The 12,148-nt window shown below is 46.1% G+C and overlaps 1 protein-coding gene across 1 annotated transcript in view; it reads left to right on the plus strand.

Moving 5' to 3' along the window:
• The window catches only part of LOC132822991 (protein NDRG3-like), a 144,144-nt gene that overhangs the window by 36,515 nt on the left and 95,481 nt on the right, over window positions 1–12,148 (plus strand). The gene's annotated exons all lie outside the window — the stretch shown is intronic.

Raw genomic sequence — 12,148 nt, forward strand, 5'->3', positions numbered from 1 at the left:
GGTCATAGACAGAGAACACAGGGGGCTAACACCTTCAACATATTGTCTAGCTATCACCATTGTTAGCAGCTAACCCGAGAATACAACTTTTAAAAAAATTTTGTGATTTACACGTGAAAGAAGTGAAGCTATCACTGTATTCTAACAGATGAAAGGCTTAACAGGCAATCAATTTTTCAATGTATAATTTCAGTTACATCACACAGCAAATTTTTGCTATAAATTCTGTTAGGATTGAGCCCTATACTATCACCTGATGAAGGAGCGTCGCTCCGAAAGCCAGTGTGCTTCCAATTAAACCTGTTGGACTATAACCTGGTATTGTGTGATTTTTAAATGGATGTAGGTTTGCTCGCTGAGCTGTAGGTTTGATATCCAGACATTTCATTACCTGGCTAGGTAACATCATCAGTGGCGACCTCCAAGTGAAGCGAAGCTGTTGTCTCCTGCTTTCTATTTATATGTTTGTCCTGGATGGGGTTCCTGGGGTTTGTGGTGATGTCATTTCCTGTTCGTTTTCTGAGGAGTTGATAGATGGTATCTAGATCGATGTGTTTGTTTATGGCGTTGTGGTTGGAGTGCCAGGCCTCTAAGAATTCTCTGGCATGTCTTTACTTAGCCTGTCCCAGAATAGATGTGTTGTCCCCCTCAAGAACAAACCATGACAAGCAGACCAAACACATCCAGAAACCCTAACCACCTGGTGGGCGGCACGGTGGCACAGCAGTTAGTACTGCTGCCTCATAGCGCCTGAGACCCGGGTTCAATTCCCGACTCAGGCGACTGACTGTGTGGAGTTTGCACGTTCTCCCCGTGTCTGCGTGGGTTTCCTCCAGTTTCCTCCCACAGTCCAAAGATGTGCGGGTCAGGTGAACTGGCCATGCTAAATTGCCCGTAGTGTTAGGTAATGGGGTAAATGTAGGGGTATGGGTGGATTGCGCTTCGGCAGGTCGGTGTGGACTTGTTGGGCCGAAGGGCCTGTTTCCATACTGTAAGTAATCTAATCTAATCTAAACCTTACCATGCATCAAAGAAGTTTCAGAAATGACAGCCAGACTACTACAACCCCTCGGAATCCTAGTAGCACACAAACCCACCAACACTCTCAAACAAAAACTAACAAACTTAAAAGACCCAGTACAACCCATGGACAAAACCAGCGTCATCTACAAAATTTCCATGCAAGGACTGCCACAAACATTACGTAGGACAAACAGGAAGAAAGTTAGCCACCAGGATACACGAACACCAGCTAGCCACAAAAAGACACGACCCTCTCTCCCTCGTAGCCCTACACATGGATGAAAAAACCCACCAGTTCGATGGGACAACACATCTATCCTGGGACAGGCTAAGCAAAGACATACCAGAGAATTCCGAGAACTGAAAAGTGTGTTGCTGGAAAAGCGCAGCAGGTCAGGCAGCATCCAAGGAGCAGGAGAATCGACGTTTTGGGCAAAAGCCCTTCTTCAGGCTTATACCCGAAACGTCGATTCTCCTGCTCCTTGGATGCTGCCTGACCTGCTGAGCTTTCCCAGCAACACATTTTTTAGCTCTGATCTCCAACATCTGCAGTCCTCACTTTCTCCTTGAGAATTCCTAGAGGCCTGGCACTCCAACGACAACGCCATAAACAAACACACAGATCTAGATATCATTTATCAACCCCTCAGAAAACGAACAGGAAATGATATCACCACAAACCCCAGGAACCCCATCCAGGACAAACATATAAATAGAAAGCAGGAGACAACAGCTTCGCTTCACTTGGAGGTCGCCACTGATGATGTTACCTAGCCAGGTAATGAAACGTCTGGATATCAAACCTACAGCTCAGCGAGCAAACCTACACCCTAAACCTCAACCTGAGCTACAAACCTTCACAAAACTTGCAGAGTGCTAAATGTTTTGAGTTATCAGATTACTAGACACAACTGAGTTAAGATCAAAAGCAGAAAGTGAGGGAAATACTCAAGAGGCCGGGCAGCATCTGTTGATTGCAAATTAGAACAAATGCTCCAGGTCAAAATCCCCGACCCCTTCCCCCCACCCCAAACAGCATTGTGGGTATATGAGAGAGAACGAAATAAATAGGTTGATGCTAAATTGATCGGATTAGATGGAGCAGATTTAGGAGGAAGCTGATGTGAGCATAAACACTGGAGTAAACCAATGTCCTTTCTCTGCTATAAATTCGATAAAACACCCAGCAGAGCAAACAGCCACATTTATGCAGAAAAGTGAACAGATTGAATGTTTGACAAATGACAACGGTTCATTGTCCTGAGGAACACTTGTGTTTCTCTCTCTCTCTCTGTTTCTGCACCTGCTTCCTCACCTGCTGACAAGGTTTCCAATGTTTTCTGTATTGTCTCTTTTCTTACTCTCCACTCTATTCCTAACACACTATTTATTCAATTGCTGCTGAGTGAAATATTGTTACTTAAGTGATTAGTTTTAGATCTTGAGCTGATTTTTCTTTCCATAGCGAGTGGGGTCTCAGACATTCTATGTCTGTGGTTGTCTCAGACTGAGCTGCATTTTATTCAGTTTACAGGTCCTCAGACCATTGGAACTAATGGATGTAGAGACTGGCTCCATGCAGCAGGACATACCAACAGTCGACTTGCTTATGCTGTCAACACTGAGCTATGTCAGGCAGTTGGTATTAAATCAGATTAGTTTACGGTATAAACATTGTGCAGCTTACGGGCTGGGTTCAGGATCAAAACAGATTACACTACAAGCTCAGTGTGAATGTCCAGATGGTTTAGTACAATGTGGTGATGTACTGGCCCATATCACTTCGCTCACTGACCTACATTAGCTCTCAGCCCAGCAGCACCTCAATTTTAGATTCCCCACAGTATGGAAACAAGCCAATTGGCCCGGCAAGTGCTGCTGAAGAGACACCCACCCAAACCCTTACCCTATATTTACCCCTGACTAATGCACTTAACACTATATGGGCAATTTTGGCATGGCCAATTCACCAGCCCTGCACATAGAACATAGAACATAGAAAAATACAGCGCAGTACAGGTCCTTTGGCCATCGATGTTGCGCCGACCCAAGCCCACCTAACCTACACTAGTCCACTATCCTCCATATGCCTATCCAATGCCCGTTTAAATGCCCATAAAGAGGGAGAGTCTACCACTGCTACTGGCAGGGCATTCCATGAACTCACGACTTGCTGAGTAAAGAATCTACCCCTAACATCTGTCCCTTAATTTAAAGCTACGCCCCCTCGTAATATCTGACTCCATATGTGGAAAAAGGTTCTCATGGTCAACCCTATCTAAACCCCTAATCATCTTGTACACTTCTATCAAGTCACCCCTAAACCCTCTTTTCTCCAATGAAAACAGCCCCAAGTGTCTCAGCCTTTCCTCTTACGATCTTCCTATCATACCAGGCAACATCCTGGTAAACCTCCTCTGCACCCGTTCCAGTGCCTCCACATCCTTCCTATAGTAAGGCAACCAAAACTGCACACAATACTCCAGAGGTGGCTGCACCAGAGTCTTATACAACTGCAACATGACCTCATGACTCTGGAACTCAATTCCTCTACCAATAAAAGCCAGTACACCATATGCCTTCTTCACGGCACTATTTACCTGGGTGGCAACTTTCAGAGATCTGTGTACATGGACACCAAGATCCCTCTGCTCATCCACACTACCAAGTATCCGAACATTAGCCCAGTAGCCCATCTTCTTGTTACTCTTACCAAAGTGAATCACTTCACACTTACCTACATTGAACTCCATTTGCCACCTTTCTGCCCAGCTCTGCAGCTTATCTATATCCCGCTGTAACCTGCCACATCCTTCCTCACTGTCAACAACTACACCGACTTTCGTATCATCCGCAAACTTGCTCACCCAGCCTTCTAGCCCCTCCTCCAGGTCATTTATAAAAATGACAAACAGCAATGGTCCCAAAACAGATCCTTGCGGAACACCGCTAGTAACTGCACTCCAAGATGAACCTTTACCATCAACCACTACCCTCTGTCTTCTTCCAGCCAGCCAATTCCTAATCCAAACCTCCAACTCACCCTCAATGCCATACCTCAGAATTTTCTGCAGTAGCCTACCATGGGGAACCTTATCAAACACCTTACTAAAATCCATATACACCACATCTACCGCTTTACCCTCGTCCACCTCCTTAGTCACCTTCTCAAAGAATTCAATAAGGTTTGTGAGGCACGACCTGCCCTTCACAAAACCATGCTGACTATCCTTGATCACATTTATCCTATCCAGATGTTCATAAATCCTATCCCTTACAATTCTCTCTAAGACTTTGCCCACAACAGAAGTGAGACTCACCGGCCTATAATTACTAGGGTTATCCCTACTCCCCTTCTTGAACAAGGGAACCACATTTGCTAAACTCCAGTCTTCTGGCACTATTCCTGTAGACAACGAGGACATAAAAATCAAGGCCAATGGCTCTGCAATCTCTTCCCTTGCTTCCCAGAGAATCCTAGGATAAATGCCATCAGTCCCAGGGGACTTATCTATTTTCACCCTTTCCAAAATTTCCAGCACCTCTTCCCTACATACCTCAAAGCCATCCATTCTAATTAATTGTGACTCAATATTCACATCGGCAACAATGTCCTGTTCCTGAGTGAATACTGACGAAAAATATTCATTCAGTGTCTCCCCAATCTCTTCAGCCTCCACACGCAACTTCCCACTACTATCCTTGATTGGACCTATTCCTACCCTAGTCATTCTTTTATTCCTGACATACCTATAGAAAGCCTTTGGGTTTTCCCTAATCCTACCAACCAAGGACTTTTCATGTCCCCTCCTTGCTGCTCTTAGCTCTCTCTTTAGATCCTTCCTGGCTACCTTATAACTCTCAATCGCCCCAATTGAACCTTCATGCCTCATCTTTACAAAGGCCGCCCTCTTCCCTTTAACAAGGGATTCCAATTCCTTATTAAACCATGGCTCCCTCACACGATCCTTTCCTCCCTGCCTGACAGGTACATACTTATCAAGGACACTCAGTAGTTGCTCCTTGAACAAGCTCCACATATCGATTGTACCCTTCCCTTGAAGCCTACTTTTCCAAGCCACGCATCCTAAGTCATGCCTCACCGCATCATAATTTCCCTGCCCCCAGCTATAACTCTTGCCCTGCAGTGCACACTTATCCCTCTCCATCACTAGAGTAAAAGTCACCGAGTTGTGGTCACTGTCCCCGAAGTGCTCACCTACCTCCAATTCTAACACCTGACCTGGTTCGTTACCCAGAACCAAATCCAGTATGGCCTCACATCTTGTTGGCGTGTCTACATATTGTGTCAGGAAACCCTCCTGCACACATTGGACAAACACCGACCCAGCTAACATACACGAGCTATAGCTTTCCCAGTCAATATCTGGAAAGTTAAAGTCCCCCATAACAACCACCCTATTACTTTCACTCTTCTCCTGAATCATCCTCGCAATCCTTTCTTCTATGTCTCTAGGACTATTAGCATGCCTGTAAAAAACTCCTAACAGAGTGACCTCACCTTTCCTACTCCTAACCTCAGCCCAAACTACCTCAGATGGCAAGTCTTCATCCATCGTCCTTTCCACAGCTGTAATACTATCTTTGACAAGCAATGCCACACCTCCCCCTATTTACCCCCACCTCTGACCCTATTAAAACATTTAAACCCTGGAACTTGCAATAGCCAATCCTGTCCCTGTTCTAGGCATGTCTCTGTAATAGCCACAACATCGAAATCCCAGGTACCAACCCACGCTGCAAGTTCACCTACCTTATTTCTTATACTTCTCGCATTGAAGTATACACACTTCAAGCCACTTTCCTGTTTACAGGCACCCTCCTTCGAGATTGATGCCATGTTCCTAACTTCCCTACACTCCGGGTCCTGCACCCTAAAGCTACAGTCTAGGTTCCCATGCCCCTGCAGAATTAGTTTAAACCCCCCAAAGAGCACTAGCACACCTCCCCCCAAGGATACTGGTGCCCCTCAGGTTCAGGTGTAGACCATCCTGTTTATAGAGGTCCCATCTTCCCCAGAAAGAACCCCAGTTGTCCAGAAACTGGAATCCCTCCCTCCTGCACCATCCCTGTAGCCACGCATTTAACTGTTCTCTCTCCCTATTCCTCAACTCTCTATCATGTGGCACGGGTAACAAACCAGAGACAACAACTCTGTTCGTTCTAGCTCTGAGCTTCCAACCTAGCTCCCTGAAAGCCTGCCTAACATCCTCACCCTCTTCCTACCTATGTCGTTGGTGCCAATGTGGACCACGACTTCGGGCTGCTCCCCCTCCCCCTTAAGGACCCGGAAAACACGATCAGAGACGTCACGTAACCTTGCACCTGGGAGGCAACATACCAAACGTGAGTCTCTCTTGCCCCCACAAAACCCCCTATCTGTGCCCCGAACTATCGAGTCCCCAATAACTATTGCTCTGCTCTTCTCCACCCTTCCCTTCTGAGCAACGGGGACAGGCTCCGTGCCAGAGGCCTGAACCCCATTGCTTACCCCTGGTAAGTCGTTCCCCCCACAAGTATCCAAAACGGTATACTTGTTCTTGAGGGGAACGGCTGCAGGGGGTCCCTGCACTGGCTGCTTCCTCCCAGTCCCCCTCACTGACACCCATCTGTCTGCAATCTTTGGAGTTACTCCTTCCCTAAACCTCCGATCTATGACCCCCTCTGCCTCCCGAATGATCCTAAGTTCATCCAACTCCAGCTCCAGTTCCCAAACACTGTCTTGGAGCAGCTGGAGATGGGTGCACTTCCTGCAAGTGTAATCAGCAGGGACGACCATGGCATCCCTCACCTCAAACATGTTGCAAGAGGAACATTGCACTGCATCTTTGGATTGTGGGAGGAAACTGGAGCACTCGTTGGAAACCCACGCAGACACAGGGCGAATGTACAAACTCCACACAGCCAGTGGAGTGTGTGGTTAGCCATGGCAGCAGTGCTAACCGCTATGCCACTGTGCCACACACCTTAATGGGTGTTCAAAATTCTGAACAGTTTTGACAGGGTAAAGAAGGATATTCTGTTTCCACAAGTTGTCATGTCAATAAAGGTCACAAATTCAATACTGTCAGCAAGAAAGATCGGAGTGAGCTGAAGAGAATCTTCCTTACTCAGAGAGTTGTTAGGATTTGGAATGTGCTGCCTGGGAGAGTGGTGGAGGTGGATTTCATCTGAGGTTTCAAAAGGTTTCATCTGAGAAAATGATGAAGTTAAAGGATTGCGGAGGCAGAACTAAAGAATGGGACTAGCTGGGTGGATCTTTCTGGGGGCCAGTACAGAACACAATGGGTGAATGGCCTCCTTCTGTGATATGAAATTCCATGATTCTATGCCTCACCTCTCCTGCATTTTCCCCCTTGAACAACTTGTACAGCTGCAGTAGTAAAACATCTCAGGGCACGTCTCAGAGTGGAGACCAAACACAATCTGATGTGGAGGGCAGCAAAGGATATATTAGACAAAGGTTGGTCAACTATGTAGATTTTAAGGAATGCTTTGAAAATGAGGAGGTGGAAGGACTTTAAGGGAGATAATTCCGGAGCTACAGGTCTGGGCAGTCGAAGGCACAGCCCAAGGTGGAGAGAGACAGGAAAAAATATCAGGAATGCGAAAGAGATCAAAATTAAAGGAGTGCGGCTATCTCAGAGGGCTATGTGGCTGAAAGAGCTCACATAGATAGAGAGGTACAGAGCCACTGAAGGACTCAATCACTAAGAATTTGTGACCCCGACTGACATGCCAACTAGTGGAAACAGAATATCATTCCTTACCCTGTCAAAATTGTTCAGAATAAGCGTAATCTTTATAATCTTTCCTTGTATCAAAAATCCCTCATTCCTGGTGTCAGTCCAGTAAATTTCCTTTGAACTCTCTCCAGGACTTTAGCATCCTTCAGTAAATAATGTGCCCAAACTAAACACAATACCCTTAATGTGGTCATGGAGTCATAGAGTTGTACACCATAGAAACAGACCCTTCAATTTGTCTGTGCCGACCAGATATCCTAAATTAATCTAGTTCCATTTGCCAGCATTTGGCCCTTATCCCTCTAAATCCTTCAAATTCATCTACCCACCCAGATACCTTTTAAATGTTGTAATTGTACCAGCCTCCACCACTACCTCTGGCAGCTCGTTGCATACACATACCACCCTCTACATGAAAAAGTTGCCCCATGGGTTCCTTTTAGATCTTTCCCTGCTCACTTTAAATCTATGCCCTGTAGTTTTGGACTGGAACATTTCTGTCCGCAGTTTGCTCCCTTATCTCTCACAACAATCTAGGATGCAGCCAAATCCAGGCCTGGTGACTTCTTTACCTGGCGTGCTACAAGCCGATTGAGCACCTCATCTTTATCTATCACTATACTGCTCAGTTGCTGGATGGGGGGCCTATTGGAGAGCCAGTGTTAGCCAATGGACCTAGTAGTGGTGTTCTTGTGGCTGCAATGCTTTAGGTTGTAAGATGTTTCTAAAGATGTGCAGGTCAGGGGTGAATTGACCATGCTAAAATTGCCCATAGTGTTCAGGGATATGTAGGTTGGGTGCATTAGTCAGGGGTAAATGTAGAGTAATAGGGTTGGGGAATGGGTCTGAGTGGGTTACTCTCCAGAGGGTCAGTGTGGACTTGTTGGGCCGAAGGGCCTGTTTCCACACTGTAGGGATTCTTTGATTCAATGGATCGGTCACATCTAGTGTGCAGTCTGGAATCCACATTTATAGGAGGGATGAGATTGCAGAGAGGGTACAGAGGAAATTAGCCAGGATGTTTCCTGGGATGGAGGGTTTTAGTTATGAAGAGAGATTGGATAGAAAGGGACTTTTTTCTTTGCAGAAGGGAAGACTGAGGGGGACATGATTGAAATGTCTAAATAGGTTGGATAGGCAGGAAGAAAAATCTCCCCTTAGTAGAGAGATCATCAACCAGGGGGCATCGAATTAAGGTTGAATTCGGCTCTTTAGAGGAGATGTGAGACAATTTTCTTCAGCTAGAGAGGTGAGAATCTGGAACTCATTACCACTAAGGATGGTAGGGACAGAAAACCTTTATAATGTTTAAGAGGTATTTAACTGTACACTTACGATGCCAAGGTATAGACGGCTATAGGCCAAGTGCTGGACAATTGTATTTAAGTAGTTAGATTGCTATTTTTGACTGGTGTAGACTCGATGGGCTGGAAAGTGTTTGTCTGTGCTGTAAATCCCTGTGGCTAAATGCTGAAATAGAGGCAATCATTTGTCTATAGGGAATTGGTGCTTTCTTAACATGGCAATCATAGAAGAAACCAGACAATGGAAAAAAATGCTTCAAAATTTCAGTTACAGGTGCTGCAGGTGAGCCATCTGTGTTAGTCCAGGTAAATGTGATGACCACAGCAGTAGATTCCAAAACAGGATTGATTTTCAATCAGAAAGATAAACAGAAAATGTTGGAAACATTGAGCTGGTCAGGCTGTATCTGCAGGGAGAGGGTTAACGCTTTTAGACTGTTACCTTTCACCAGGACTGGGAGAACATAGAGATTTGGCAGCTTATAAACAAGTATGAAGCTTTGGGAAACACATTAGCTTAGAGCTGAGTGTCCAAATTTCTTTGAGACAAATGGCTAACTGTTTATTTATAGATGTAGTGCAGCGTGTTGTAATCATAAAATCTGACTGCACTGATGGAGGCCATTTGGTCCTCTGAAGGAAAGCTCTCAGGTTCGTCACCAGCTCTGCTTTCTTTGTTTTTAAACAATCATTTTTAGTGAACACTTGGATTTGAATTGTGTTTAGCTTCTTGGGCGATCACATGCCAACCTGTTGCTGATGCCCTCTGCTGCCCTCCCCTTCTCTTCTGAATGTCGTTTTGACAAATAACTGACATTTATATAGCACCTTTTTGATGCTGTGTAACCTCTCTAGGTACCCCATGCCTCCAGGATGTGGGGATGGGAAAAGAGCCTGTTCTAAGGACAAAGTGTAATGGGGAGAGGGAGAGAGTTATTGACTGGTAAGTACTTAATCGAACAAGACAAGAGAAAGTGAAAGTGTTGAAGATGAACCAGGGAGGAGAAACCAGCACAAATCTGTTTGATTTAAATTGGGCCTTGGTTGTTATTGGGCTTGTGGCAGGTTATCCTTCAGAATGGTATTTCAGAAATGACATAGCTCTCCAGCTATGCAATCAAATCATAAAATCCCTACAGTGTGAAAATAGACCATTTGTCCCAACTAGGTGAAAGTGAATTCTGCAGATGCTGGAGATTAGAGTCAAGATAGAGTGGTGTTGGAAAAGGACAGCAGTTCAGGCAGCATCCAAGGAGCAGGAAAATCGACGTTTTGGGCAAAAGCCCTTCATCGGGAATGAGGTTGGAAGCCTCAGGGGTGGAGAGATAAATGGGAGGGGGGTGGGGCTGTTGGGGAAGGTAGCTGAGAGTGCAATAGGTGGATGGAGGTGGGGGTAAAGGTGATAGGTCAGAGAGGAAGGTGGAGCAGATAGGTGGGAAGGAAGATTGACAGATGGGACAGGTCATGAGGTCCGTGCTGAAGTGGAAGGTTGGAACTGGGGTAAGGTTGGGGGAGGGGAAATGAGGAAGCTGGTGAAGTCTACATTGACACCCTAGGGTTGAAGGGTCCCAAAGCTGAAGATAAGGCATTCTTCCTCCAGGCGTCGGGTGGTGAGGGAGTGGCGATGGAGGAGGCCCAGGATCTGCATTTCCTCAGCAGAGTGGGAGGGGGAGTTGAAATGTTCGGCCACAGGGCAGTGGGGTTGGTTGGTGTGGTTGTCCCAGAGATGTTGTCTGAAGCACTCTGCAAGTAGGCATCCTGTTTCCCCAATGAGGAGGAGACCGCATCAGGAGCAATGGATACAGTAAATGACATGTGGAAGTGCAGTTGAAGCTTTGATGGATGTGGAAGGCTCCTGTGGGGTCTTGGTGAGGGGGGGGGGGGGGGTGTGGACACAGGTTTGCAATTTGTGCGGTGGCTGCGGAGGGGGAGGGTGGGGGTGTGGACCTAACCAGGTAGTCACGGAGGGAAGGGTCTTGTGGAGAGAGGAGGAGAACTTCTCCAAGATATTGTAGAGAGAGAGGCCCAACAATGACCCTCTAAAGAGTAACCTACCTGGACTCATTCCCCTACCCTATTACTCTACATTATCCCTGACCAATACTCTTAACCTTACATCCCTGAACACAACTGGGCAATTTAACATGGCTAATTCACCTAATCTGAACATCTTTAGATTGTGGGAGGAAACTGGAGTACCCTGGAGGAAACCCACACAGACACAGGGAAAATGTGCAAACTCCACACAGACAGTCACCCAAGGCTGGAACCGAACCCGGGTCCCTGGTGCTGTGAGGCAGCAGCACTAACCACTGAACCACCGAGCCACTGAAATATCTTCACTTTTTTTTTTAAAAAACCTCTCGAACGTTCCTCAGAAGTGCGATTATTTTTGTGGAGATCAAATAAGGACAGGATTCCACCGGATTCTGAAACCTGATTGAACAGCTGTCAGCGATTCACCATCCAGCTTCCCCCATTCAGACTGAATCTGTGGCTTCCTTCTCAAGAAGCTCGAAATCTGGTTCTGACCCTGAATCTTCAAGAGAGACCAGAGTGAGAAAATATTTGGTTTTGGTTTGGGGCTGGCTGTATTGGCAGGGTGGGTGGTTTGGATTGCCATGGTGGGGGATTATTGTTAGTTGTAGTAAGGTGTAACTATATTTTGGTGGGTGGGTAGCCATGGGGGTGTGGGGGGGGGGGGGCGACGGGCGCGAGGGATGGGTGAGTGGGGAGTATGTGTTTAGGATGGCTGGGCAGAGAAGGCGTATGAGAGGTAGTGAGCCTGCGGGAGCTGACATAAGGGATTGGTTAACAAGATTATCGAGGCCTGTCCTAATTTATTAAACGAAAGCTCCTGAGCCATTTATCTATCCCCACTCTGTAATTACAAGTATTATAGCTCCCAGAAAGATGAGATCACGTCCTGCACATAATTTGATTTAGACAAAGAATGCATTAGCGATGGGATTGAAATAATTTCTGTGAAGGGTGTTTGGATTTGAAATGAAAGGCAATGAAGAATTGTTTAGGAAGATGAGACTTGGCTTCCTC

The sequence above is a fragment of the Hemiscyllium ocellatum genome, chromosome 15 (genome assembly GCF_020745735.1).
Source record: "Hemiscyllium ocellatum isolate sHemOce1 chromosome 15, sHemOce1.pat.X.cur, whole genome shotgun sequence".
NCBI classification, from domain to species: domain Eukaryota; kingdom Metazoa; phylum Chordata; class Chondrichthyes; order Orectolobiformes; family Hemiscylliidae; genus Hemiscyllium; species Hemiscyllium ocellatum.